Here is a 25,516-nt window from a genome sequence, read left to right as displayed (position 1 = left end):
TCCCTGACCCAGGGCCAAAGCAGGTCTCATGCCCTATGCACTCTGCAGGGCTCCATATGTCTCCATACACTTATAGTTAAATGGCTGATTGATTAAGGGTTCTCTTCCCTCCTAAAATGTAGTGCTCTGATAGCAGGCCTTGCCAGCTTGCCCTCTTGCCCTCTTGCCCGTTGTGTTTGAGAGTACAAGCAGGGGAGCAGCAGAGGGAGAGAGAGAAGCAGACTCCCCGCTGAGCAGAGAGCCCGATGTGGGGCTCGATTCCAGGACCCTGAGATCTCGACCTGAGCTGAAGGCAGATGCTTAATTGACCAAGCCACCCAGGTGCCCCTTTTGAAGCTATTTATGCTACAGTAACAATTCCAAAATCTCAGTGGCTTAAAACAACAAAGGTTTATTTCTTTTTTTTTTTTTAAGATTTTTATTTCTTTATTTGACAGAGATCACATGTAGGCAGAGAGGCAGGCAAGAGAGAGAGGAGGAAGCAGGCTCCCTGCTGAGCAAAGAGCCCGATGCGGGGCTTGATCCCAGGACCCTGAGATCATGACCTGAGCGAAGGCAGAGGCTCAACCCACTGAGCTACCCAGGCGCCCCAAAGGTTTATTTCTTATTAAAGCTCCAGTTCCCGGAGGCCTGACCCAAAGGCTTATTTCTCCCTCAGGCTCCATGTCCACTGAGGGTAGGCTGGGGGCTTGTCCCGTATCACCCTCACTCGGGGGCCTGGGCTTACAGAGCAGTCTGCATTTGGGGTATTGTAGGTTGCGGCAGAGAGAAGGAAAGAAAGAAATGTAAATTGCACATGGATTCTTGAAGTTCCCACCCAGAAGTGAAGGATCACTTCCCATTTTACTGGCTAAAACGAGCCATGTGGCCACAGCTAACTTTAAGGGAGTGGGGAAATGCGATGTCACACATGCCCCACAGGGGAACCAGAAATATTTGCTGGACAGCGCTAATAACTATCTGAAGCATGCATTGCTTCTGTAATTAAAAAAAGACAGAGGAGCGCCTGGGTGGCTCAGTGGGTTAAAGCCTCTGCCTTCGGCTCGGGTCATGATCTCAGGGTCCTGGGATCGAGCCCCACATCGGGCTTCTCTGCTCAGCGGGGAGCCTGCTTCCTCCCCCTCCCTCTCTGCCTACTTGTGATCTCTGTCAAATGAATAAATAAAATCTTAAAAAAAAAACTCAGAAAACGAGAAAGGAAACACAATAAAAATGGCTGAGAAACAAGTGGTAGAGAGAGGCAGCTTCAGGAAGAAATGCACCCTCAGGAGGCCACATTTGTGCTCTTATGTTTATTGAGTCACCTGTAGAGGTGACCAAGGGGTCAGGATACTTGAGCAAAGCAGAGGCTTGGTTTGGTTTTGTCTTAATATTTATTTATTTGAGAGAGCATGAGCACAAGCAGGAGAGGGGCAGAGGGGGAGAAAGACTCTCAGGAAGTCTGATACGGGGCCCGATCCCAGAATCCTGAGATCATGACCTGAGCTAAAACCAAGAGTCTGACACTCAACCGACTGAGCCACCCAGGCGCCCCTAAAGCAGAGTTTTGTTGTGTGTTTTTTTTTAAAGAATTTATTTATTTGACAGAGAGAGATCACAAGTAGGCAGAGAGGCAAGCAGAGAAAGAGGAGGAAGCAGGCTCCTCGCTGAGCAGGGAGCCCTGATGGACCCTGAGATCATGACCTGAGCTGAAGGCAGAGGCTTTAACCCACTGAGCCACCCAGGCGCCCCTAAAGCAGAGTTTTAAGTCTCGAAACTCTTCTTACCTCTGACCACATTTTCTTCTTCCAATTTCTAGAGAAACCATTCAAATAAGATGATGGTTCTTAAATATTTTATTTTGATTGATGTTTAAATTTATCACAATGAAACTCATAATCCGGCAATTACACGAATTACACTACTATTTGTATTCAGACTGTGTGCTTCCTGATTTCCTGTGTAAAAAAGAAAGCCCAAGATTTTGTCAGTTGCCAAAAAAAAAAAACAAAAAAAAAACAAAAAAAAATGAAAAACCAAAACCAGACACCCCAAAACTGAGCTGAACCTTTCCATTTGTTCAAGACAGAAGAGCAATGAGAGTCCCATAAAGCACGAGTTCGCGCTCTGCGCTGTCTTCTCAGTGACCTCCCCGAGTCATGGGGCCTTAGTGATGACCCACCCCAGGAACCCTCTCTACAACCTGCTCTCAAAGCAGCATTTAGCCAGAGCCGGTCTCCTGGTGGATCTCACCCGCTCTCCCCTTCTACCTCCATGGCTACGAAAAGGTCCATTCGCTCTGCCGCATGGCAGCCTTACACACTCTGAGAGACAGTTCTCGGGGAGGACCCCTGTTCTGCTCCAGTTCCTTCAACCACTCCAGTTCCTTCAAACACTCCAGTTCCTTCAACCACTTTTTACTTAACATGACTCCTCTTGGTCACCCCGGTCTGGAATCTCCAGTGTGTCCCGTCTCCTCCAGCTAGGATGGGGCACCCACATTTCACATCCCAGGGAGGCCCTGACCTCCTGAACTCTAGACATTAGACCGTCTCTCCAGTCCAGGCTGACCTGAGGCTTTCGGGATAGATTCTCCATTTAAATAGCTTAAGGCTTGGTGTGGCCATTGTAGAAAAGTTTGGTGATTCCTCCAAAAGTTAAACATAGAGTTACCCTATGACCCAGCAATCCCACTACTAGGTATATACTCCAAAGAACTGGAAGCAGGGGTCCAAACAGATACGTGTCCACCAGCATTCACAGCAGCCTAAAGGTGGAAGCAACCTAGGTGTCCATCAGCAAGTGAGCGGATAAACAAAACGTGGTCCGTATAGATGATGCAATACATTCAGCCTGAAAACAAGAAGGGAATTTTGACACAGGCTACAACATGGATGAACCTTGAAAATGTTATGCTACGTGAACTAAGCCACATTCAAAAGGATAAATAGCGTATGACACATGCGTTCTCTCGAATAGGTACATTTATAGGGCTGGAATGCAGACTAGGGGTTGCCATGGGCCGAGGGGAGGGCAGAAAGGGAAGCTGTTGTTTAATGAGTTTCTGTCTGAGATGATGAAAAATTTTAAATGGACAGTGATGGGGGCACCTGGGTGGCTTAGTCGGTTGGGTATCTGACTCTTGATTTTGGCTCAGGTCATGATCTCAGGGTTGTGAGGTCGAGGCCCCATCAGGCCCTGCGCTGGGCAGGGAGCCTGCTTGGGACTCTCCCTCCCCCTCTGCCCCCTCCTCTAAAAAATTTTTTTAAATGGACAGTGATGATGGTTGTAAAACATTGTGAATGTACCTAATGCCACTAAACCAGTTACTTAGAAATGGTTAAAGTGATCCATTTTTTTGTTGGGTATATTTTACCACAATAAGAAAACACAAAATCAACCAAGGCTCTTTGTTCTCCATCTGGGAGGGAAGGGACAGACTTACACAGCAGAAACTTCCTTCAAAAAGCTTTATCTCTGCAGTTGAGCAGTGGTGGAGGGTGGAAAGCAGATGTGATCCTCCCTCCCCCAAGGCTCCCTCCCCACCCAGTTCCCCCCCTCTGCATACAGCCTTATTTCTCCTCCTCCTCTTGTGACTCAGAGAAACCAAGGCATTCTTTCTGGCCTCCTGCACAACTCCACTCGAGGCCCCCGATGCACGCCACATGCCACTGCCCACTTGACCCCCGAACTGCTCGACCTATTTCCCACAGAAAACACTTCATCCCTGGCCTCGCTTGACATTCCCTGGTTCAGAGTCTGTACTTCCTACCCGCTAATTCACACCTTGAATCTGTTACTCTGTGAACAGCCTCCCCCAGTTACACCAGCCTTGTGTTTTTGCTCCTGGACAAGGATGTAAAATGAATTAACAATGAGGCAGAGAAGCTGTCACGGAGAGGTCAGTCTCACAGCAGGCTTGGCATGAGCAGGGGTGCAGGAATCTGAAGGCTGGGCAGACTCAGGTGGGCCAGCTCATCAGACAGTGCCCTTGGCCAGCGGGTGACCCTCAGACAGTGGCTTCTTGGATCTCCCGGTCCCTGGCTTCTGGGACACCAGTCACCGTTATATGGGCCATAGTCACATTTGCCACGCATGGTCACCGGGAGAGCTGTGAACAGCCATGTCCTCCCGTATGGGCCGCCCGTGGGCTATGGGAGTTGAATTGCCTACTGCCATTTGGTCCCTTCTCTGTCTCCAAGTGTCCTTCAGCCTTGATTTCTTTGGCAGTCTGCCCCCAGATGTGTGCAGCCGGTGGTCTTCTGTAAGACCGCTGAACTCCATCCACACGGCCGAAATCACCCTCCGAGACTCTATCAGACAGGGCAGCCCGTTGCTCTGTGTATGTGTGTGTGTGTGTGTGTGTGTGTGTGTGTACATTTTCCTTATCCATTTGTCTACTGATTGACACTGAGGTTGCTTCCATACTTTGGCTATTGTTAATAATGCTGCCATATCATAGGAGTGTGTATCACTTTTTGAATTTGTGTTTTCATTTTCTTTGGGTAAATACCCACTAATGAAATTGTTAGCTCATGGGGGATTTCTATTTTTAATTTTTTGAAGAACTTCCATATTGTTTTGCATGGTGGCTGTACCAATTTACATCCCTACCAACACTGCCTGAGGGTTCCTTTTTCTCCACATCCTCATCAACACTTGTTTTTTCTTATCATTCTGATGTTAGCCATTCTTACTGGTGTGAGGTGATATTTCATTATAGTTTTGGTTTGAATTTCCTGATGAGTGATGTTGAGCATCTTTTCAAGTGTCTGTTGGCCATCTTCTTACAAACTAATTTTCTTTTAAAAGCACTGTCATGGGGCGCCTGGGTGGCTCAGTGGGTTAAGCGACTGCCTTCGGCTCAGGTCATGATCCTGGAGTCCTCAGATCGAGTCCCACATCGGGCTCCCTGCTCAGCAGGGAGTCTGCTTCTCCCTCTGACCCTCTCCCCTCTCATGCTAATAAATAAAATCTTAAAAAAAAAAAAAAAGCACTGTCATAGTCTTAGCGAAGGGTAATTTTCAGATGCTGAACTGAATGTTTGTGGAATTATATTCTTTTTAACGTCTCGTTTCATTGTCTTCACAGCTGTCTGTTAATAGCTGTGCGGTGTTCCCTTCAGTGGATGTATCATAGTCTACCCGAGGTGACCCCGGGAGGTGTATATGGCCGCCAATTTTTGCAGTGATGTGTAATGCTGGATGAATGCCTTTTTGTGTATAGATTTGTTTTCTATTATTTTCTTAGAACAAATTCCCATGACTGGGATTACGGGGTCAAAAAACAAAATTCTTTATGGGCCACGCTGTTTTCCGGAGGACCAGGAACTGATGGACGGGGCCGCTGGTAATGACTTGATTCTCACCCCTGCACTTGAGCCCAGCTCCCTTCTGCTGGTGAAGGCACAGCCGCGCACTAATGCACAGGGACAGAACTCAGGCTGTGATCTGTTAAAACACGGTCCCGGTGCTGCCGTCTCTCTCTCCAGTTTGCACAGCTGTACAAAGCCCATCCCACTGGCCCTGGATGGAGGATGTCTTTGTGAAAGGTAGGTTTACTTAGCTTGGAGGTCAAGTGCTTGGGTTGTGGAGCGAGATGCTGGTGATCAAATCCCAGCTCCACTAGGTAGTTAGGTGTGTGACTTTGGGTCAAGTTGCCTTAATACTCGTGGCTCTGTTTTCCCCTTTGTAAAATGAAAGCTGAGAAGAGAACGTATATTGTGAGGATGAAGTGAGGTAGCACACGCCGCTTGTGCAGTCCGGTGCCCAGCCCAGTGCCCAGCCCACGGCAGATGCACGAACCGGCTCCGCAGTTCTAGCGATCGGACTTTGTAAAGAATGTGGCCTTGACGCAGCCCGCTCTTCACACCGTGGGGCTGGCTTCTTCCTACCTTCCAGTCGGTTCTCACACACAAGTCCTCTGAAATGAACTACTTTAAATTCTCAGCCCCAGACTTCATCTGTACATCTGAATGGAAAGCTTCAAGTCAAATCAATTAATCAAAAGGACTCTGCGGAGAGTTCTGAAGAAGCAGGTGTTATGTCCTTGAACTCAGAGAGCTTACATATTCCAAACACTCACCTTTGAAAGAGAGAATCGATGCACAGACCTTGGCTCTGGATGGCAGGGAATGCCTGTTCCGTCAGCACTACCCCGTCACTAGAGGGTCGGACTGGGAAAGTGGAGATGATTACAGTTGTGTGGCAGATGTGAACAAACATCTCTTCAATTCTGAAGAAAGGAATATGCATTTAACCTGGGTGGCACAGTCGGTTAAGCAGCCGACTCTTGGTTTGGGCTGAGGTCATGATCTCAGGGTCGTGAGATCGAGCCCCACTTGGGGCTCTTATGGTGCACAGAGCCTGCTTAGGATTCTCTCTTTCCCTCTCCTTCTGACCCTCTCCTCTCTCTCTCTCTCTCTCTCTCAAATAAATTAATCTCTGAAACTAATATAACCACTGAAGAGTGACAAGAGAACAACTAAGTCTTTTAAAAAAATACACCTTTTTTTCCCAAAATAAAATCCAGAGAACCAAGTGAAACTAGTGGCTTCTAGGTCCCATTCCATTGTTAACTATCAGAGCTTGGTTGAGGCTGGCCCTGTGGATGCGGGTTTTGTTTTGCACACGACACAAAACTGAGCTCCACAAGGTTCGCTGTGTGAAGACATTCCCGTTCTCATGGTAACGGATGGTCCATCAGCACCAAAATATATAAAAGGCAGCGGGCAGCATGAAGATGTTACTACGACAACTGGAATTTAGAGTATACATTTTTAAAGGCGTGTGGGAGGGCTTAATTTCACTTCACTTTCTTCAAGAAAGCCTGGGTAGGATGAGTCAGGCATTTCAGAAAACCGAGGTGCCCTAAGGCCCGGGATGTGGGCTCACGCAGTGACAGCACTGGCCAGAAGATGGGTGATAACAGTGTTGGCTACAGAATCCTGTGAAATCACCTCAGCAAGATGTTGCTCCATCAGGAGTAGTTGTGGGAGTAGGCAGGATTACGGAGTATTACAAGAGAACTCTTGATTTTTAGCCTTCATGGAATTTGCAGATAGAGGATGACCAGGAAGGCGAGCCTGGGTGGCTCAGTCAGCTAAACCCTGCCTTTGGCTCAGGTCACGATCTCAAGTTCCTAGGATCAAGCCCCGTGTAGGGCTCCCTGCTCCAAGGAGAACCTGCTTCTTTCTCCCTCTTCCCCTGCTGCTCCACCTGCTTGTGCCCCTTCCCACCCTCCCCCGTCAAATAAATAAAATCTTGAGAAAAAAAAAGAAACGCCCATGAGCAAATCAAATTGTTTTTAAAATGTCTGTATTTGGGACACCTGGGTAGCTCAGTTGGTTAAGCCTCTGTCTTCAGCTCAGGTCATGATCTCAGGGTCCTGGGATGGACCCCCTCATTGGGCTGCCTGCTCAGCAGGGAGTCTGCTTCTCCCTCTCTCTGTCCCTGCCCCCCACCCCGCTTGTGCTTTCTTTCTCTCTTGCCCTCTCTCTCTCAAATAAATAATAAAAATCTTTTCAAAAATGTCTATATTAAAACAAATAAGCAAATAGTTCATTCTCCACAGTTTGGAATGTACAGGTACTACTAGGAACTTGAGATGACATTTTGATCTTCCTCCGAGGATGTGAATTTATTTCTCATTCTGGGCCTCACGGAGCTGAAAATAGTCTGTGGCGTGTGAAGATGAACAGCTCCCACTTCAGTACTGGGGCTACAGCAGGTCTGCCGACCCTGCCGAGAGGGGCCAGCCCTCCGTGTGTGGCTCCAGAAAGGTATTTGTGTCCCGGGGCCCTGGTCATCAGCTTCCAGCTCTTAGTGGCGGCCGCCCACCGAGCCTAGCCAGCCGTCCCGGGGTCACGCTGAGTGATTCAGCTCCGCCCCACTGTGTCCCCCCCATTACCTGTACACACTCACTCCTCTTGGTCTTGCTGTGTCTCCGCAGTTCACTGGGGGTGGCCTAGGTCACGTGAAGGTCTAGGTGGAGTCAGGAAATAAGCCTTCTTTTAGTCAGTTCCAGAGAGCTCTCTTGAGACATTGTGCAACTCGCAGAGCAAGGAACCTGAGTAGAGAAGCTTCTGTCCTCAAATTCCTTTAATTCTCCCAACCATCCGCTTGGGCTCCGGAGGGTGAAGTAACTTACCCCTGGTCACACAGCGGCACCCAGCCAGGTCTGACTCCAAAGCCGAAGCCTGAGTGCGCCCCCCGCCGCACGATCTGGGTGAGAGTGAGAACGTGTTTGCACCACACCAGCCCAGCATCCGAGGGAGCTTAGCCTCCTGCTCTCTTGTGACGCTTTTGTCTCTCATGCTCTACCTCACTGGGTGGGGTTCATGGGGAGGTTACAGCCTCTCCAAGACTCCCTGATGCTCTGGTACATTCTGACATTCTGCTTTCTATTCTCTGTATTTTGTGATGTTTTGAAGTCTGGGGTAGGGGTGGGGGGGCCTTGCAGGCCCAGAGAGGGACTGCCCCTCCCATGGTTAGCTGCTTTCTAGAAAGAGCAGACAACTCGCCGGTGAGCCTACATTTGATACACAAACCAACCAATCCGCCCCTCACCCCTCTTCCACATTCACCTCCTTTTATCAGGTCCCTACTACAGCCAGGAACTCTTCTCCTACCCTAAATCCCCCAGGGCCAGACACCAGACCGCCCCTGAGGGATGCCCCTGAGCCAGAGCCCACTGAAACTGCCCCCACTATCCCTTCCTCAGCCTGCCCAGCGCGCCTACACTGCCTTGTCTATTCCTTCCAGCAAAACCCCAATAAAGGCTCTGGCCCGTGCTTTCCCCTCATTCCTGACGCTGAGGCCTGAGTGGAGGTGTGGCGCTGCTCTTGGGAAGCGTGACAAAGTTGTGTTGTTGTTGTTGTTGTTGTTGACTGGATTTAGTGGCTTTGTCGGGAAGAGCCAGGATTACAGTGGATTTAAGAGTTGGCACTGGGGCCCGTCTTCTTGCCAAAGGCAGGCACGACCGTGACCGAGTGCCGGTTGCCCTCATCCACTGCTTGGCTCAGCCTGTCGTCTTCTTTTTTTCCTGTTTGGCCACCGTGGGAGTCCGCCCTCCGACTCGGCCAGCCTGCGCCAGGGATCCACAGACATTCCTCCAAGCATGTGTGCGGCTCCTTCCAGGCCGGCCAGAGCCTCCACTCCACACCGACCCAGGGTAGCCTCAGCCCCTCCAGGTGCGCCTGCCAAGAGAACGACTGGATCTTCGGGAGTGACGCCCTCCGGTGAGGCCGTCTCCTTGCCAGTCACCGCCAGAGTGAGTACAAAGACCCGAACCGCTGGCCTGAATAAAAGCAAAAATCCTGGGTTCGTTTGCAGGAAGACATCTGGAGCTTGGTCTCCTCCCTGGGGCTCTCCTCCTCCACCTCCTCCTCCTACAGCAGAGCTCCTCTTCCGCAGCTCCTGCCTCTTCCACCCCTCCCCTCCAGCCCACGGCCAGGCCTGGGTCCTGCAGAGGCCAGCCTTGGACCAGATCAAGAACAGGACCTTGACCTCACTTCCTCCATTTTCCTCAGTGCAGAAGGGCTGGAATCTACCACAGCTCTGGAGAGAACCCATTTGCCTCCAACCAACTTTTTCCAACCACAGGGTGTGACACTCCTTCCTGTGAAGTTGAATCCCCTGAGGCTGTGTATTTGGCAGGCAGGCGGGGGCCGGGAACTCTGGGCTCCTGGCCTGTCCTAGCTCTCCAGGCCCTCGAGGGATCAGTGCGTGGCTTTCCAGCCCAGGGCCCTTGGGGCACCAGTCCTCTGTCCTGCCTCTTCATCCCCGCTGTATAGTTAATGTCCCCCAGGAACCGTCAGCGTCTTCTGGTCTTGTCTGTCTTAGCTGACCACCTGTGGTTCGGAATGTAAGTACGAGTAAGGACGTGACCACACACAGGATGCTGGTGACCCTGACCCAGAGCATGTGATGTGAGTCAGGTCTTCAATCGTGGAGTCACCGCACGGATGACTGCAGCTGGAGCGGGAGGGCGGCTCCGGGAGGAAAAGGCTGGGTGGAAGCGCCAGCCGGAGAAAGGGCTGCAGGCTGGGCCGGAGGGCTGGCGGGTCCAGCAGAGGGGCTCACGGGGTGGGCTGGGGGGGTGGTGTGTCCTGGATCCTGGATCAGCGTGGGGGCAGCCGGGGGAGGAGGGGAGGAGGAAGCCCAAGGAGGTGCTGCAGGAGGCAGGTGGAGATGGGCCCCTGAACGGGGGGAGTGGGGGACAGGGACCCCACAGATGTTTTGGGGGCATGGGGAATGGATCCTTGTCATAGAAGGGGTGCTTTGGCAGAGTTTCTGGAGTCCCTGGTTTTAAAAGAATCACTCACTAGGCTATCTGCTGTCATGTGCTAAATGCTGCCCTTTCGACTCCTGCTGGGGCTTTACAGAACCTTCTGGGAAACTCCTGACACCACCACCTGCTTAGGTGAGTGGTGATCCCCATTCCAAACTGCTGGAGGCCCATGGACTTTGGAGTTGCTCCCAAATCATCATACCCTTGACTGCTTAATTTGTGAATTCCCAAAGACCTCCTACAGTATCGTCAAGATTTCATGATCACCTGGGATGTAAACAGGAAGGTGGTGTCGATCTACTGCTGATTTTCAGCCCAGGGAACTAGGAGGGTGGAGGCTTGACCTTGAGTGCTCTGAGGACGGCAAGGGTGATATTGACATGGACAGCGCCGACAAGAAGCCTGACGGGCTCTCTCCTGTACCTCACGCTCTTCCTGAGGGAACGTGAGGAAGTGGGCCAAGCTTAGAGTTCCTTTCTGGGGGTGAAAATTAAGAATCAAAATGTGACAGAAGACACTGGCCAACTAGAGAAAGCAAACAACACAAGGCATTTGTAGCAAGGGTGGCTGAAGACTGGGAGCACCCCCAAAGCAGCTGACATAATCATTCCAGAACCTCAGGGAGACACCGGAGGAGCCTTGTCCCCAGAAGAGGAGTATCTAGCTGAGTATCTGTGATCCTGCTGACACCGGCCGGCTCTCCAGCTGTGGAAGCTGCCTGGCGAGTGCTGTGTGCTCACCCCACCCCGTCCCCACCTCCTCAGTCCTACACTTGAGGAAGAGCTGGTCTTTGACCAAATTCCTCCTCAGACGTGACTGTCTTCTAACCTCTCTCAGCCTGGACTTGCGCGCTCTCACTATTTTGTGTATCCCACCACCTACACACATTATTTGTAATAATTATTTTTTGTTCAGGCTTTTCCATGTAAAGCAGTTTACATTCATCTTCCCATGACCCGACAAAAACTATGTGAGGAGGGCACACCGGTAGTGGTAGGACTACCTTTTTTCCAAGTAAGGGAAGTGAGCCCAGAGGGCTGGGGACTGGCCCAAGGTCACAACAGCAAGGATCCATATTTGAGCCTTGGTCTTCTGACTCCTTATCAATGCCCTTGACTCCAACATCCATGAGTAAAGTTAATGGCATTTTACCTGTTTTAAAATATCTCCACACTTACGCCTCTGCCATACCCGCACCGCCTGTGCACCGACCCAACCCTCTGATCCATCTGCTGCTCATTCCTCCAACCTCCCAACCTGCTGAAATTCTACTTATCCCTCAAGACGTAGCTTAAACATCATCTCCTCAGTAATGGCTTTCCTCCTTACTCAGGGAGAAGCAATCGTGTCTTCATTCAAAGTCCGGGACAGGTGCACCTGTTCCATGTGTGTCTAGGACATGGATCCACACCCAGCCACAGGGGAGCCCCCGAGAGGGAGTGTCTTTTTAGCTTCCGTAGCAGGAGGCAGGCTCTACCTGCTGTTGAGGGCGCCTAAGACAAGGAATGCCCCCCACCCGGAGAAAGGGTATTCAGGAGCCGGGCAGTGGAGAGGAACGACAGAGCCCACTGGAGCTCCCGCGTCTGGCTGCTTGGTAACATCATCAGTAATTCTCCCCATTCTTACACCGTGAAAATGAAAAAGCTGTCACGGACACAATGACACTATCCCGTGTATAATCAAGAGTGTGTGTATCCTACCCCCCTCTCCCGAGCCTCACTCCCCAGAAAGGGAAACAACCCAGAGTCTTACCAGTGCCTACTTCCACTTCCAGTCCAGGATTTCCAGGAGGTGCCCATTGTCCTCTTGCCCCTCTAACCCAGCGCTGCACGATCTTCTTCCACCCCAAGTTCTCTTTGTAAAACAGATATTCTGTAACATCCCCTTTACTACCCTGGAAAATGAAATTCAGAGGTGAAATCTCCTGTGTACTGTGTAGTAAAGGGGACATAAATAAGTAACTTAAAATAAAATTCAAATAAGTAAATACCCAGGCACAACCCATCTAGGTGTCCTAATAAAAGAGTCAGATGGTTGCAGCTACAAGAATGCAGTCAGTCCGCTACCGGGTGGCTGGCTGGCTTCCACCTTCCACCTCCCACTCAATAGTAAGGACAGTGTATTCAAATTGGCGTTAAGCGGCTTTTGAGAGACTCAGTTTCACCCGGTGTTATGCCCCCTAGCGGCGATGCTGTAGAGAACGACTGCACTGAGCTATTACGGGGCACAGAGTTCTAGACGCCTCTGTGCCTGGCTACTCAGTATTGGCACCAGGTGGGAGCGTGTTGGAATACCGATTCTCGAGCCCTGCCTCACATCTATTTAACAAGATCCTCAGTTTATCTGCATATAAAGTAAAGGCCGAGAAGCCTGGGGGACAGGGTAAGGGAGGAGGCCAGCTGCTTTTTTTCGATATGGCCATCTGGAGGTTCTCTTTATGGGAACTGCCCTAGACCAAGAAGGTATTAGCTTAGGATTTAGCCAGGAAAACAGAAACCACTGACTGCACCTTGAATAGAGGGAATTTAAGGCAAGGATTGATTACACGTGTGACGGAAGACTTGGCTGGAAAGCCAAGCAGGCAGGGGTCCGAGGTGGCAGGAAGCACACTGCCTCAATCCTCAAGGGGGACAAAGAGAGGAGGGGGGTGCCTGGAACCCAGCGTTCCTCAGTGGAAGCTGGTGTGACAGAGGAAGCTCTTTTGCTGCCAGAGACATCAGCGGAGGCAGAGAGTGGGGAAGAGAACCTCCCCAGCTTCCCCCTGCCTCTCTGTCTTCCAGCCTCTGCACGGTGTCTCCCGCTGGCCACACGGAGTCCGAAGTCAGAGGACCTGGGAGGCGTGGAAACAGCCTTCTGGAAGCAGCCCTTGTCTATCACAGGGCAGAGCAGGAGGAGATTAAAGAACAGCATGCCAGACAGGCCCGGAACTGGCACAAAGGCCAAGAGCTCTTTACCGAAAGAATCACTTTTCAAAGAAGTACTCTTTCAAGATACTTTTCTCCAAAGTCCTCGACCTTGCCATGATGACTGCTCCGGAAAGTGCCCCCGCAGTCTCAGACACTTCAAGAAGTGGCCCATCTGGGTCAAGTGACAGAGCTGTGCTCCCTGCCTCCACCACCACGTGACCCCAAGCTCTACACTGTGTCATGGCAGTGCCCCCGCTGTCTCTGGGGGACAACACAAGAATTTCGGTGTGGTGCCCGCCTGCCCTCTCCGCCCTGCACACAGTCACTCGGCTTGAACTGCACCCACCCCTACAGCCACGGTGATCCCCCCCTTCCCACCCCTGCAAAGCCCAGCCCTGACCTTGAGGATCGGAAACCTCACTGTCAGGGGTCTCACCCTCTCTGCCTGGAGACTCTCCATTTTCCTCCTTCAAGGTAAGTGGATAATCAGAAAATGAGAAGAAAACCTGTTTTCACTCCTCATCTGCCCTTTCCACAAGGGGACATGCTCCTTGGTGGGTCAGGAATCTGGGGGTGTCCCCCCCCCCCCAGCCTGGCTAGAGGCTGCTTCAGTTTTACAACCTGCTACGCACCTTTGGCAGACCTGCTTTTTTTTTTTTTTTCTCTTTTTCTAACACTAATAAGGCACATTGAGAAAGTATGGAAAAGTAAAGCAGAAAAAAAATCCACCTATAATCCTGCCACCCAGAGGCAGTGCCTATTAACATTTTGATACATTTCCTTTCCAGATTTTAAATGCATTTTTCTGCAGCTGAGATCATACTCGTATACATAATTTCAGGCTCTGATTTTTTTTTCACTTGTTACAATATTTTCCCATATCATTAAAACTTGGTTGAAAACAGGAATTTTTTTCCATATTAGTTTTTTTTTAAATTATAGAAGTAACCCACACTTACCGTAAAGAATTAGAACAATTCAGAAATATATAGAGGACAAGGCAAAATTTTCCCTTCCCTCCTTCTTTCTCCCCGCCGCTCCCCCCTCCCCAACCCCTGCCAATGCCTCAGAGATAAACCACTTTCAACAGTTTAGCTTCTATCCTTACAGACATTTCTCTAGGATTCATACAAGACAGCCTTTTAACTAATGGCCCACCACTAGCTTTTTTGTGTCACAGCGTAGGTTGGAGACGTTTCCTTACTGGTGCATAGGGATCTGCATTTTAAGAAAGCTGCCCAAATAGTTCATCTACGGAAGTACCATAATTGGCTTTGCCGTTCCCCTGTTAGCAGATACTTACAATGGTTCAATCACCTGTACAATAGGCTTTATGTACAGGCACAAGCATTTCTCCTGGAGGGTGTCCTAGGAGTACAATTGTGTGACAAACTGGGTGTACATCCCAACGCTGTGGGAGATGCTGGAAATCGCCTCCCCTTTGGAAGGTTCTAACTATGACAGTCCCACCCATGGTTGCTTGGCTGTGAAAACTTGCCGTGGTTGTGGGACAGTGCATTGTCTGGTAACCCAGTGGTTGCCAGTTGGTTGAGGACCCAACAGTCTTGGGTTCAAATCCTCGCTCTGCCACTAACTAGCTCTGTGGTCTTTGCTGAGTGGCTTACTGGGTCTTTGTGCTATAGTTTTCTCATTGATAAAATGAAAATGATGATGACAACAGTCCTTTCTACTGGGACTTACTTAAGTCTTCCCCTATTGTTGCACATTTAAATGGCTGAAATTCTTTTAACAGGCTTTCTTCAAAGGGCTTTATCAGTTTTTCCCTTTAACTGGACACCTTTTAAAAGTTTAAATGTTTATTTAATAGTCAAAACACCTGGGGTGCTAAGCTGGTGGAACATGTGGCTCTTGATGTTGGGTTGTGCCTTCGAGCCCCACATTGGGTGTCGAGATTACTTTTAAAAAAATAAAATCTTTAAAAAAAATGTTTAAACAATTTAACAGTAAGAAATACCTATGACCCCTGTCATGTCAATACAACACATTTTTCTTTTTTTCAGATCTGAATAAGTCTTTATTTTTTAGAAACTGATTTCCAGGAAGGCTAAAAAGCAATACCAGGGGGTACGGGTGCAGAATTGGATGTAGTCATTCAAAGCATTCAATTAAGAATATGATGGAGAGCCTGGGTGGCTCAGTCAGTTAAGCATCCAACTCTTGATTTCAGCACAGGTCATGACCTCACCGTTGAGACTGAGCTCCACGTCAGGCTCTGTACTCAGCAGAGGGGGAAGGGTATCTAGTTACGATTCTCTCTCCTTCTCCTTCTGCCCTTCCCTGCTTGTTTTCTCTTTTTCTCTCTCTCTCTCAGAAAAAAAAAAAAAAAAAAAAAAAGAATATGGCAATAGAGAGGTGCCTGGCTGACTCAGTTGGTGGAGCACGTGACTCTTGATCTCACGCTTATGAGTTCGAGCCCCATCCTGGGTGTAGAGATTACTTAAAAATAAAGTTCTTAAAAAATTAAAAGAATATGGCAATACAAATATCTGAAAAGCATGTCTTAGGTGTTTGAAACAAAAACATATGTCATTCCTAACTAACTTGAACTTTATAGCATTTCCTAGACAGGAGAAACAGTTAATATTTGAAAGTCCTGAAAGCTTCTTCCTTGGCTAGTTACATTAGATGGTTTGCCTTTGAGCAAATTCCTTCCTTTTTAAACATGGATAAAATACAACACTTCTTATGATTAAGCACATCACTTCTGCTGTACATCCATACATATACATAATATTTATGATAATGTATATACCGATACCTTCACTTGTACATCAATTGCTCAAGGCACAATTACATGGGTATTTTGGGGCAAAGACAGAGAAAGTTATGATGAAATGACGTCACAGAGCAGGCCCAAGACCACACAGAATTTGAGAAAGTAATACTCGTCGGAACAGATGCCCTACTGTTTCTTTGCATTTCCAGGAAGTGACTCCATAGTCTGGGATCTAATGTTGATTTCCGTCACCTTCAGAGCTCTCTGACGATTTTCCAGATGGATGGTCTCCCGGGCTCCGCTTCGGAAGAGCTGAGAAAATGCTAGCATCTCAAATTATGCAAGTGAGGGCATGGGGCGGCCCCCTGCATTACAGAGGCCATATACAGAGAATGGGGGGATCCCCTCCGGGGGGCCAAGTTGGAAACGGAAAGTCAGCTCTGGCATCAGGCTAGCCCGTAATGAGAACTGAATGTTTTGCCAAAGTCACACATGTAAAAAATAACCGAGTTTACAAGCACCCGGGTAGCCTGGCCTCTGATTTTGTGACCTGCCTTGTCTCAGGCATATGATTATAGGAAACCTGTGCACAGACGCTGGGCAGCTGAGGCAGGCCTTCTGGAGTTCATGGGAGGACAGAGCGGAAGCCTCATGCCGTGGAAACATGCCGTAAGGAGCCTGCCAGCGGCCCTCCTTCAACATAAAGCTCAAAAAAGCAAAAGGCCCCCACCGTTCCTTGTCACTCCATTCAGAGAGGTCTCCAGGCCCACTGCCCTGTGGCTGATCTCACTAAGATGGCCATGAATGCTGCAGCCAACAGAGAAGGCTGCTGGGAGCTCCTTTCCTTAATGGGACAACAAAGATTTCCCTCCCACCATTGTCACTATATATATTAATACACGATGACATATGCACAGCTGTGCATCCCCAGAATCCAGCATGGTGCCTGGCATGGAGAGATGCACAAAAATGCCTTTTATAAGCCTTCAAGGTATTCAAAAGGATCTTTCTGAACAATATAGATGCTCAAAAATACCTTCTTTGAAATAATTTCATGCCATCACACTCGTAGGAAACATCCACATTATTATGACATGCTCAAGTAAACTGGAGGGGATTTGGGGACATCTGTGTGGGACTTGATGGAAAAAGTAATTATGTTTTCTTTACATTAAAGAAGTATAAAAATATAAAGTCATTAGAGAACATATTAAATACTGAATTTGTATAAAATTTTCCAAATAAAATATTTTCAAGTTTTTAATGAGAAACCTGAGCTTGTTTCCATGAACATACTTAAAAAAAAATTTTATAGTCTATTTATTTAACTTAATATATCCATAATCTTATGATTGCAATATGCAATATGAAATTTAATAATGAGATATTTTATTAGATAATTACATTAATACTGAGATATTTTGCATTCTTGTTTTCTTACTAAGTGTAGCGTGTATTTTCACTTGTAAGTGGAATATAACCCATCTCCATCTGGACCAGGCACAGTTCAAGTGCTCAGTGGCCACACGTGGCCAGTGGCTGCCTGATGGCCCAGCACCGGTCTGTAGTGAGGATAGTAAAAATAGCATGGGCATAATTCTTTTAAATCTTTTTTATATGCCTCATAATGGCAATACATAATTGCCAATGGAGATTTTAAAATAATGATCTATTCAAGTTTTTGGTTATCACCATCAATGAGAAATTTTGCCCAAGAAGGAGATAAAAAATTTTAAAGTGTTTTTATCACCCTTCAAATTTTTACAGCAGTTGAAATTATCTTTAAAGAGTTTAACAGCTCTTATGGAAATTTCTTGTGATAAGGCAAAGGATTTCAAACCCATCAAACTTTTTCACACCAACTATTTCAAGATAATGCTGATGGTCTAGTTAGCAGAACAGGCACGTGTTGTTCCAGCCATCCCCACGCCCCTGGCTTGGATTCTGCTCCAAAGGCATGCGGGCTGCGCACAAGGACAGATTCCAGCACGGGGGGAAGACAGAGATCTGGGACCCAGCCCCATGCAGTCCCTCTCTCAGTCGCTTCCTCCCCACATCCCAGTCTCCGTGACCTTAGCTCAATGCTCCCAGGACATTTGAGACATAAGCCCCAGCAGCTCCCTGGGCCCCTGCTCCACCTCATGCACACCTCAGGAGTTTTGGGCATGGGGCATCCAGTGACAGATGTCACTCGTTTTTCTCACTCCCTCTCATACCAGCCCCTCCCCACCCCACACTGTGAAAGCCACTCTCCGAGAAGACCAGATGTTGCGCTCACTACTGCAAGTCACTGCCCAGATGGCTTGCCTACTCCAGACCCGTTGTCTCCACGGACCCGGGTAGTCAGTGACACTGAGAACCACAGACCGCCTTAGGCGGTCAGGAGGCTCTGGGGTGACAGACACTGCCCAGATTCCATTGTCTGCTTCCTTCTTGCTCACGCCGTCCTGCCACTTTGTACCTCTGTGATCTCAGGCAAGTTATCTAATCTATATAGATTTCAGTTTTCATTTCTTTTATTATTATTATCATTTGAGAGGGAAGCGGGGGAGAGGCAGAGGAAGAGAGAGAGAGAGACTCAAGCAGATTCCATGACCAGCAAGGAGCCTGACGGGGGGCTTGATCCCACGACCCTGAGATCATGACCTGACCGAAACCAAGAGTCAGACGCTCAACTGACAGAGCCACCAAGGTTCCCCAGTTTTCTCTTTTCCGAAAGTAGCTTTATTGACGTAGTAGTCACTACAAAAGTCACCATGTACGGTGCACAGTTCATTGGTTTGTAGTATGTTCACAAAGTTGGGCAAAGACTTCAGGTTTTTTTTTTTTTTTTAAGATTTTATTTATTTATTTGACAGACAAAGATCACAAGTAGGCAGACAGGAAGGCAGAGGGCGGGGGGGAAGCAGGCTCCCCGCTGAGAAGAGAGCCTGATGTGGGGCTCGATCCCAGGACCCTGAGATCATGACCTGAGACGAAGGCAGAGGCTTTAACCCACTGAGCCACCCAGGTGCCCCAAGACTTCAGGTTCTTGCCTGGAAACTAAGACAAACATCTGGAAGACTATCATAAGGAAGAAAGGCTGTACTGATTATAAAGAATATCGCCTGGCACATGGCAAAGTCTAAATAAGTGGTCCTTGTTATTGTGATGATGATGATGACAAGGATGACGGGTGAAGAGGGAGCAGCCCAGGATTCCTGGGAATTTGTCACGTGGCTTTGGGGAATCTGGGCAACCCCAGGTCCTCCTGGACCTCCACACTGGACACGAAGCCAACAGGCTCCCCATTAAATGCCCGCAGCCACCTCTGCGTCACATGGGATGTGACAGTGGCTCAGGAGCCACAGGGGCTGCCACACAATTTAAGGCAGGAAGTGGGGAGAAACACCATTTCTTACAGAAAACTGATGGGGGAGAAATTCAAGTCAGCAGCAAGAAAAGTCACTTCCTTGACTTACACTTCATCAACAGCTACCTGCTTTCAGTTGGCTAGGATTTTTTTTTTTTTCTAGAAAAGTTTCTCTCTTGGTGAGCCTGGCTGGCTCAGTCCTGGAGGATATGCCTCTATGCTGGGTGTGGAGATTACTTAAAAATAAAACCTTCCAGGGGCGCCTGGGTGGTGCAGTCGGTTAAGCAGCTGGCTCTTGATTTTGGCTCAGGTCATGATCTCTGGGTCGTGGGATCGAGCCCCAGGTCGGGCTCCGCGCTGGAGTGGGGAGTCTGCTTGGGTCTCTTCCCCCACTTTCCCTCCACCCCTCCCCGCCTCAAATAAATAAATAAATCCTTAAAAAGTAATAATAAATTTTTTTAAAAAGTTTACCTTCAAGATTATTATAATAAGTGTTTATTGTTAATTTTTTGGTATAATCACCTCTCCCCGAGGTAGTATTAAAAGTTTGGGCTCCTTTTAGACTATTTACTTACTAAACATAAAAACGAAGTTATGAGGTAGTTCTGTTTTGCAGCTCACTTTTCTCACTTAAGAATATATCCTGACTACCACTCTATGTTGGTAAACAAACTAAGTTTTAGCAATTGCATAGTATTCTTCAGTGTGGATGTACCATTAGGTATTTATCAAAACCCCAACAGATAGGCACTGAGATTGTTTCACACTTTTTAAAAATTATTATTACTGCAGCGGCTGCTGTGGTGTGCCACCCACGTCCCACCTTTAGGGGAGGGAGGCGCTCACATCCCCAGCTGCTGAGTTGGCCTGCTGTGTCCCTACCTGGACTGGTCCTCAGCCGACAGGGCCATCTGACACACAGTGAATGACCAGTGAGCGCATGTGTGGAAAGCAGAGTACGAAGGCCTGACCCCGTTGGCTCAATGGCATAATTCCAAGGGGCCATTCCAGCTCCAGAACTTTCTGTGAGATTGGGTAAAGACTCATTGCGAGTACATGGAAGCTTAACTTCTCCCTCTGTCTAGTCCTGCTTCCCCTGTTCCTTACAGGAGTTGTTCCAAGAGCGCATCCCTTTAAGCCTCCTACACACAAATCTCTGTTTCGGAGTCTGTTTTCTGGGGAAGCTGACCTCTGATGACCGAAATGGCTTAAACAATTTTTTTTTCTTCCCTGAACAGTTGTCACTAGAATTCCTCTTAAGAAAGGAGGAATAAACCTTTGCCGAATTTCCCGGGGGCTGGTGTGACCTGTGGGAGTGGAGTCGGTGGGGAGAGGAGGGCAGGGGTTCTGCGTGAAGCAGAGGGAGGAATTCCTGCCTGGGCTTGTGTAGAGAGAAGAGTCAAGGGGACCCGAGAAAGAAAAGAAGAGCCAGAGACATGGCAGGAAGCCAGGCCTGGCGAGAAAGCTGAGTACATGGTGTGGCCTGGATGCGAACCTGTCTTGTTTCCCTTCTGCCGTCATGTGTAAACTTGCTATGCTGACAAACTCTGGGTGAGAAGTCTGCTTTGGGTCAAAGGAGCCCAGTGTCACCCAAGGCACCCTGGACCACTGATGGTGCACAGGAGGACACAGGGTCCACACAGGGAGGAGGCCGCGTGAGTGGGGTCCCGGGCTCCCAGAAGTGTGGGACGCAACCGAAAGGTCAGCCTCAGAGACACCCTGGCCACGGTCTCCTGCTCCAAGCAGGTGTGACTTCAGCAAAGCGAGTATCAGGGCAGGTCTGAAGGTCCCAGGGGAACCCGGAAAAGGAAAAGTTCTGTTTTCTGTCACCTCTCTCCCTTTGGAACCCAGGACGCCAAGGCCCCAATGCTCAAAGTGGCACACAGTACGAGGACAGCTAAACGGGGCTGTTGCCAGTGAGAGTGGGGGGAAAGAGGGCCTTGTCCTGGGTCTCCTGTGAGGATCTTACTCAGAGAGAGTAACTTTACCTACTTTGCTCGAATTACCCCCTTCCCTAGTTCATCTAGTGTAGTTATGTGGGCATCTGCCCACAGCCGCAGGTTTTATGACTATAATCCTGGTGAATGGCAGTTTTGTGCAGTACTTTTGATCTTCCAGGCCTCAAGGAAGGATAACATCATAGGTAAGAGGTTGGGTCCCAAAGTTAGATTGGGCTGGGTTTCAAATCTACTTTATTTATGTATTCATTCATTCATTCATTCATTCATTCATTCAAATCTACTTTTAAATCTAACCTTATAAGTCCTCTCAGCCTCAGTCTCCATACCTGTAAAATGGGCTCCTACTAGGCCCTCTCTTCTGGCACTGTTGTAAAGATTAAGGGAGGTAATGAGATGACATTATGGCTCCATAAATTCCATGGTTTTAATATTCCTTGTTGCGGGACACTCCGGTGGCTTCTAGTTGTTGTCTATTATAAATAATACTTTTCTTAGGTAGAAATTGGCATACAGGATCATCCAATGCTTTATAAATGTGTACTATCTAGCTAACTAATAATAGCTGATAATTACCTCATAGCATGGTTATGAGAATTAAATGAATTAATACACAGAAAGTACTTAGAACGGTGCCTGCAAACACAGCATGCTTTGCAGAAGTGTTTGATGGTGTAATTATCCTAATTATTCTTCACCCCTTCACCTGCCCTCCCAAGCGCCCCCCCCCAACTCTGCTCTCCCAACTGCATTTTAATGATATGCTGATGCTCTCTTTGCCCTCTACCAAGCACTTGTCATTTCCTCCAACTCCTGCAGGGAAAGAATCGGATTTGCATCATCTAAAAATTCAGCTACTTCAGAACCTGAAATCAAGTGAAAGGAGCCTCCCGTGGAGTATCTGAGAAGTCTCAGGGCTGCAAGTTCATTTGCTGCAGACATTTGCAGACCCTCCCCCGCATGGCCTTCAGGGCTGGAAGCAGACTGATGAAGGGCTTCTCCCAGAGTTCCAAGGTGGGGGCGGGGGGTGATGTTCAGTGGTATACCTCACCCCAGCACTGGCCCACTCCTCTGGGGAGGAGCACCAGGCTGGTAGCAGACAAAATTGTGAGACTAAAGAAAGGCTACACTTTCCTCCTAGACCTTATTCCTTCCATTTCATTTAGCATTTGCCTTATCGCGGAGACCTCCCAACAGCGCAGAAAGCCATCCAAGCCCGATGCACCTGTCTCAGACACCTACTGGCTGGGCAGCTGGAACAAGGTATTTAATTTCTTGAGCCTCTCTGTTTCCTCTTCTGGAAAACAGAAATAATACCTTCCACACAAAGTTGTCACTGTTCTTTTTAAATTATGGTAAAAATACACGTAACATTTACCATCTTAACTCTTTTTCAGTATCTGGTTTAGCGGCATTAAACTCACAGGGCTGCTTGTGAGGATTAAATGAAAAAATGCATGTGAAGCCTCCAGCACATAAACAGCACAGTGAACACTCAGGGAACCTAAGTTCTCTTTTCTCCTAACTTCTCCTACTGAACAGAGCCCACAGTGTTGTGAAGTAGAGCAAGAAGGCCTTGGTCAGTTTGGTTTGACGTTCAAACCTTGTCCCACCCCTTATCACAGCCCCCAGCCTGCCCCATCTGTGGCTGCTGCTTATCGCTGAACTGAGTTGGTTCTAGGAGCCAAGCTTGTCTGGTGAGGAAGAGTCGAAGCAGCGGGGCAGGCCCAGAGTGTGCTTCCAGAGAGATCTGCTTCACACCCCTGCTGATGGCGCTGGGGTGGCGGGAGCAGCCTTTTCAGGGCTTTTCCAAGCAGGTGAACAAAACTCCAGGGGGCAATCACAGCGAACCTTCCATGTCATAGATGGTCATCCCTGCCATGGCCTGTCAAACTAGGACACGGGAGGTCACTGCTTGGGCTTTTGGAGGGTTTTGTTTCCTGTTTTTTTGTTTTTGTCAGAGCCACATGGGCATATGGTCTTTAAAAAATCACATGATACTAAAATGCTCGTAATGGTCAGCAATGGTCTCCTTTGCCACGCCTTGCTCTTGCCTTTCCAGACACACCATGGTCAACTCTTTTAGCTATTTCTTCTGGTATCTATCTCCACATTTCCAAATACGCTTACTCTCATATTTCTTGTACCAACTTCAGATGGTTTCTGTTGACTTTCTGTTACAGTAGGTGAGGGTTTGACATTTCTGCACGACCTCTGTTCTCTGACCCCAAGTTTCAGTGAGATCAGTGTCCTGTGTGTACATTATGACTCCGAATCATTCTGGTCTTTGCCAGGTCCTACAAAATCCTACAGGACCTGACTCCCTCTTCCCCTGCCTGTCTCCCTCTCCATCACTCCTCTCCAGCATCAGCAGCCTCCCTGGTTCCTCCAACATAGGACCACGCTGAGCGTACTCCTGTCCCAGGGCCTTTACACTTGTTCTTCCAATTAGCAGGACACTCTCCTCCTTGATGTTTGCCTGAAATCCTTCCTCATTTCATTCATGGATCCGCTCAAATACCACCTGATCAGAGAAGTTTTTCCAGATTATTTTCCCTCCATCTGCTTTCCAGCTTTCCTTTTCTTCACAGACTTACCATACACACACACACACCCCCTTTGACATTTTATTATGTATTTATTGATGTAAATCCTGATTACATATTTGTTGAGGGAAGGGACTTTGTTAACCACTATGATCCCCGGGGCCCCAGAACAAGCCTGGCCCATAGAAGGCCGTCAGCAAACACCCGGAGCAACTGAACGCTGAGCCTATTGATTTACTGCGCTTTCGTTTCATTGTTTATACAATTCCTCCCCCACTCCCCATAGTTAATATCTACCTTGGTTTTTCATTTAATTTGTTTTCTCTGGCACACACCCTCTAACAGCCTTTCAATCCAATTTTTCATATAAACGTATCAGATAATCTGCTGTGTTTAGAATTTCCCTCTTTGTCTGGGCTGCTATTACAGAATACCATAGGCTGAGTAATATATATATATATGTGTGTGTGTGTGTGTGTGTGTGCGTGTGTGTGTGTGTGTGTGTGTGTTTAAAGATTTTATTCATTTATTTTTTAAAGATTTTATTTATTTATTTGACAGAGAGAGATCACAAGTAGGAGAGAGGCAGGCAGAGAGAGAGAAGGAAGCAGGCTTCCCACTGAGCAGAGAGCCCGATGGGGAACTCGATCCCAGGACCTTGAGATCATGACCCGAGCTGAGGGCAGCAGCCCAACCCATTGAGCCACCCAGGTGCCCCAAAGATTTTATTTATTTATTTGACAGAGAAAGATCACAAGTAGGCAGAGAGGCAGGCAGAGAGAGAGGTGGAAGCAGGCTCCCCGCTGAGCAGAGAGCCCAATGCGGGCCTCTATCCCAGGACCCTGGGATCATGACCTGAGCCGAAGGCAGAGGCTTTAACCCACTGAGCCACCAGGTGCCCTAATATATTTTAAAGATTTTATTTATTTTAGAGAAAGAAAGTATGAGTGGGGGGAGGGAGCAGAGGGAGAAGGACAAGCAGTCTCCCTCCTGAGCACTGAGCCCAACTGGGGGCTCTATCCCACAAACCTGAGGTCACAACCTGAGCTGAAATCAAGAATCAGACTCTTAACTGACTGAGCCTCGCAGGCGCCCCAGACAGAGTGGTTTATAAAAACAGAAATCTGGGGCGTCTGGGTGGCTCAGTGGGTTAAGCTTCTGCCTTTGGCTCAGGTCATGATCCCAAAGTCCCGGGATCAAGCCCCACATCCAGCTCTCTGCTCCATGGGGAGCTTGCTTCCCCCTCTCACTCTGCCTGCCTCTCTGCCTACTTGTGATCTCTCTCTCTCTCTCTCTCTCGGTCAAATAAAATCTTTTTTAAAAATAACTTTTAAAAACAGAAATCTCTTCTTTTAAGAATTTATTTATTTATTTGACAGAGAGAGATCACAAGTAGGCAGAGAGAGAGAGAAGGAAGCAGGCTCCCCACTGAGCGGAGAGCCCGATGTGGGACTTGATCCCAGGACCCTGAGATCATGACTTGAGCCGAAGGCGGAGGCTTAACCCACTGAGCCACCCAGGTGCCCCCAGAAATCTATTTCTTATAGTTCCGAAGACTGGGAAATCCAAAATCAAGGTGCCAACAGATTGGTGTCTGGCCAGAGACCACTTCCTCATTCACTGACAACTGGCTTCTCTCTGGGTCCTCACAGCGTGGAAGGGGTCTCTGGGTCTCATTTTTAAGGGCACTAATCCCACTCTCAGGGACTCCGCCCATTATCATTCTTAGGACCTCATCACCTGCCAAA

At 48.4% G+C, this 25,516-nt stretch overlaps 1 long non-coding RNA gene across 1 annotated transcript; it reads left to right on the top strand.

Annotated features, from left to right (window-relative positions):
* The first annotated feature begins 13,610 nt into the window (after nucleotides 1-13,610).
* Nucleotides 13,611-22,422, top strand: LOC116874626. Its single transcript, XR_004384042.1, has 3 exons — nucleotides 13,611-13,649; nucleotides 22,042-22,236; nucleotides 22,389-22,422. It is a non-coding gene; the product is annotated as an uncharacterized LOC116874626 (long non-coding RNA).
* The last annotated feature ends 3,094 nt before the right edge of the window (nucleotides 22,423-25,516 follow it).

The sequence above is a fragment of the Lontra canadensis genome, unplaced genomic scaffold (assembly GCF_010015895.1).
Source record: "Lontra canadensis isolate GAN:19392208 unplaced genomic scaffold, GSC_riverotter_1.0 scaffold2, whole genome shotgun sequence".
Taxonomy (NCBI): domain Eukaryota; kingdom Metazoa; phylum Chordata; class Mammalia; order Carnivora; family Mustelidae; genus Lontra; species Lontra canadensis.
This window is presented reverse-complemented; position numbering and strand designations above follow the sequence as displayed.